Raw genomic sequence first — 4,940 nt, 5'->3', positions numbered from 1 at the left:
TCTCTCACACCCACATCTTCTTATTTCCTGTTTCAATCATTTCTCATTCTTAACAGTCCAATATAGCGTTACTATCGCCAGATTTATTTGTATTGAAAGAGATTGTTTGTGGGGAAGGTGTTTTGCAAGGCTTTAATCTTTTTGTGGTATTTTGTCATGGAGTGCCTTTCTGAAATACGAGAAGAGCTCTTTACTGATTTCCTTATCCTTTATGCTACCTATGTCCCATGTTCATGTTAAGCCATTTTCTATAACACATATATGTCATGTAAAGTGCTACCCTGCAGTACATTGTAAGCTTGTTTGAGCTGGGCCCGCCTCACCTGTTGTCTCTGTTAGTCAATTTGCTAATACTACTTGTTATGTCCTGTCTACCCATTGTACAGCGCTATGGAATTTGATGGCTCTATATCAAACAATAAATAATAATAATAATATGTTGGATATATAACAGTATTTGATGCTGGTCTGTGAGTTTCTACATTCCACATACTACATAGAGCAGCACTATTTTTGTGTGCTGGTCAGCAACATGTGAAATGAACATGTGTCCTAGAAAATGGCTGAATGTGGCCATCCTAGTGCATACTGACTGTAGGAGGTTTGTTGAGGCTACACTTGCTACAGTGGTCTATGCCTTTGTCTTGTTCCTGACATTTGGACTGTCATTGACCTTGATAGGTGATTGAGCTAAGAGTGCAGAGCTAGAGTACACATCGACCCAAAAACATTATATCATGCAAAAAACTATGTTGTTTTTTAATAAAGAAAAAGAAAACGTCACAACATTTTTGAAAACTTATTTTATCACCTTAACATATTGACTTGTGTGTGACAATACAGTGAGTCAGTCTTAATCACTCAGTCCGACACTCTGACTAATGAAAGTATGCAGAGGAACAAACTACATTAGTATTGCTTTAAAGAATCAACTCAGTTTGGTGTTTGCACAAGGAAAGTCACCCACTTGACAGACAACAATGGCAGCTTCCAAGTTTACAGCTAAAGGAAGTTTGAAACAAAATGAGATAAAAACATGTATTTGTGAATGCTAGCCTACATTCCTTACACAGCACTGTATTTTAAGCTCAAGGAGGACTTTCCCATAAAAGTGCCCGATATCCCACGTGACCAACCTCTCCGGCAAGTGTTCACTGAGCAAATCCCAAGGGAATGACGTAATTGCTAATCCACATTCTGAATGTACATCAGGCATCCGAGTTTAAGGCCCCATCCCTTCCTCTTGGAATGCTGACGTTGCAGCACTTTCCTGTTATATTTTCCCCAGGGTGATTGCGGTTCTCTCCTTCCCTATTGTAACATTGGGGATTGGTGGTATTTAGAGACACCTAGAGGAGACTTGGGAGAATGTTGTATACGGCTGTGTTCTGGCATATTATATGTGCTTTATAATATAGTATGTGAAGTGATTTTAAAATGTTCATGAGTAACGACTGCCTCACTTACTGTGACCTGTAAGTTTAGTGGACTTTACATCATAGCAGTACTGGCTGCATATGTATATTGATTATGGTTACAGTCAGAATACAACATTTTGTCTTTTTAAAATAAGCATTTTAATACAATTATTTCCCCCTTTGGTATTTCTTTTATTTTTGCTTATTTGTTACATGTAAATGTAAGATCATCCAACTAATTTTAAAATAAGGCAAATACAATTTGAGTAAACACAAGATGTACCTTTTAAATGATCATTTTCTTTATTTTCCACTTTCTCATGGATCCCATTTTTGCACATTTTGTCTCTTTATTATTGCGGAATCGTGAACAGACCTTAACTGAGACAAGTGAGGCGTGCTGTTCTGTTCATGTTAGTCTGGGTTCTTTTGTGACCTCCTGGATGAGTCATCGATGGGCTCTTGGAGGAATTTTGGTAGGGTGGCAACTCCTGGGAAGGTTCACCACTATTCCAAGTTTTCTCAATTTGTAGATAATAGCTTTCACTGTGGTTCACTGGAGTCCAAAAGCCGTAGAAATGTCTTTGTAACCCTTTCCAGGCTAATAGGTATCAAAGACCTTCTAGCTTACTTTACTTTGCAAGGTATGCTCTATTTAATTAGTTGCTAGATTCAACAGGGCTAGCAGTAAGGTGCGGCTGTGTCTAGTGAAAATCTGGGTGTGTTTAGTGAAACAAAACTCAATTATAAATTACTTTTGGTTGATTTAGTAACTAAGGGGGCAAATACTTTTTCACATTGGGCCAGGAAGGGTTGGATAGTTTTTTTTCCATCTGTACATGAAATAATTTAAAAACTTAATTGTGTGCTTACTCTGGTTATCTGTGTCTAACTCTGGTTATTAAAATTAGTTTGATTATCTAAAATATTTAAGTGTGACAAATATGCACAAATAGAAGAAATCAGAATGGAGCAAATACCTTTTGACATCACTGTATTTGCTTAGTAACTGCTTGTTTTTACAGATTCTTAATATTCGATTAGAACATTTAGGGGTCAAAATTTTAGAAAGGGAACATTCTTAATGCTGGCAGTGTCCATCCAGTAACATATTTATCTTTGGCATTACCATAGACCTAAGCCATGGCAGGGCACCATATGCCCCCTTTGAGGTTGTTGCCTTTACTGCTGTGCACCTAAACAAAATCAAAAGTCATACTGTGGCTTACCACTTTGTTCTTAAATGGCGCCAATTTCTATAGTCTTAATTTTCATTAACGGCTTGTATACATACATCTAACTAATGTTCTTGAACTCTTTCACCTCTTCACTATTACTGAAGTGGTTTACTTGCTGCTAATTCAAAGGTACACTACTCTTTGCTAATCCTTCTGGACCTTTCTGCTGCATTTAAGATGTGCGGACCACCTTGGTCTTATTTAATTCTTTCATAATTTTGTTTCTGTGTTCTTGTTCCTGGGTCTCATCCTCCCTATCTGATCTTGGTGTCACCATTAATTGCTTGTATTAGTCCCCTCCTAATGCAAGATGCCACTAAAGCTCTTGTTCATACACTCATTATCTCAGGGTGGATGGTGGGTGCCGTTGCTAAGTGACAATCCTTTTCCCTAGAACAAATGATCGTGAATTGCTGCAAACTCTGTTTTGTTCTTCTAGAGACTTTCCACCTAAGAACAGCTAGTGGTAGAATGGCACACACCTCGTGGTTGTACTCCTAAAGGCAATCCTCTCCAGATCGGAAGGCCTCCAGTAATGTTCGCTAAAACAAAATGTCTGAGAGTGGAGACATAGTAAAAGGTCTGCCCTAACAGAAGTGTGGCCCTCTAATGGCTTTTATTAAGGCTTTTATGGTTAATGAGTAAAGATTCCACATGATTACCCTCTTTCTCTGCCTTATCTAACATTAAGGCTAATGTGTCCATTGAAAATGCTAGCTTGTATTGAATATTGTGGAATGATTGGTCCTGTATATCGGAGGTCACAGAAGAATTGCCCAAAATAAAAATAAGTGTGGGGACTGAAAAAGCCTCCATGTCTGAGACACCCACGTGGGACCTTAGAAGGTCATCATCTTTGACAAAGTGAAACCGAAAGTCTACAGGCCATCTCATTGGGCGGAGCCTTTCAGGGAGACTAATACCGTGCAGGGTAAACTCTGGCCACCTGCCTCTGGTTTATTTTGCCTCTATCCCCTGAAGAATAAGAATGAGAGAAGCTTTCTAACTCCCAGTCACCTAACTCTGTGAGTAGTGGATGGGTCATCTTAGCAGACTAGCCTTGCTAAAATTAGACCCTAGGGATGGATACCCTCCCGAGACAGATAACCCCCAAAAATGAGGTCCTTTGTCTGACATGGGCACATTGGACCCGGGGGATGTATTTTTAATTTTTATTTTCTCCTGTCCCCCAGGCAGCAAAAGAGGAGGTATCCTTGACTGGAAAACCTCTCTCCCTTCTCTCATACTTTTTTCCTCTGAAGGATAGGAGGGAAATCTGACTCTTTTTAAGTGTATTTTTTGTCAGTGGCAGCAGCGGAACAGCTGCCCTTCATGTCACTTATATAAGATGGTAGGTTTTCCGAGATTACTATACCTTTTGTCTAGGCTACCAATAATCTTGAAAAGTAGCAATATCATTTTATTTGGCAACAAAAGAGATGCAGAGTCTCACTTTTTAAATTACAGCAACATGTGGTCCTTAACCTACCCAATATTTATGATTATAACAACCAATTATTGCTTAGCTGTAGACTGGATCCTTGGTGTTCACATGCCCTGAAATAGATCAGCACCTATCTATGGATATTGATTTGATCCCTCACATGTTTTGGCCAGGTGAAAAGCTCTCCAATCCGCTCTTCTCATCATCCTATGGAATTTCTTCTGACATACAGGGTGGTTTTTGCTTTAGATGCTGAGAGGTTGTTCCCCTATAACTAATTTATTATTTAGGGGTTGATTACACATTAACTGTGTAATTTCCAGAGTGTTTGTGCAGTCATATTGTCTCCGCAACATTTAATTTTCTGTTCAGTGTTATGTGTTTGACCTCTAAAATGATGTAAGGTCTGCTGGTGTTCGTTCATTTTTTTAAAATCACAGATTTGTGTTCAGCAACAACAACAGTGCCGCACTTACATAGATTTTGTATGTTTTAGGGAAGCTACAAGGCCAAAATTGGAAAAAGCATTTCGTTTTTCAAACTTGGAATTTTCCGTGATTGCTTTACAAAACCAGTTGTACAGTAGCCCCAAACAAAAATTATTCCATAAAAGTATATGCTTAGAAACAGCAGACAACCAAGGGTATTTAACTTTGTCTGCCAAACTTTGGGGCAGCTTTTATTTTTTTTTACACATATTTTGCAATGTATGTGCCCACTCCTCACAATCAACCCTGACAAGGACAGTATCTGGGGTAGCACTTGGAGCTTCTTGCTGGGGGCTTGACATATTCAGAAGAAGCAGTATTGCTTAGCTGACCAAAATCAAAATCACTGTTT

The sequence above is a fragment of the Spea bombifrons genome, chromosome 2 (assembly GCF_027358695.1).
Source record: "Spea bombifrons isolate aSpeBom1 chromosome 2, aSpeBom1.2.pri, whole genome shotgun sequence".
Classification (NCBI taxonomy): Eukaryota; Metazoa; Chordata; class Amphibia; order Anura; family Pelobatidae; genus Spea; species Spea bombifrons.
The sequence above is the reverse complement of the archived record's forward strand: the minus strand, read 5'-3'. Positions refer to the sequence as shown.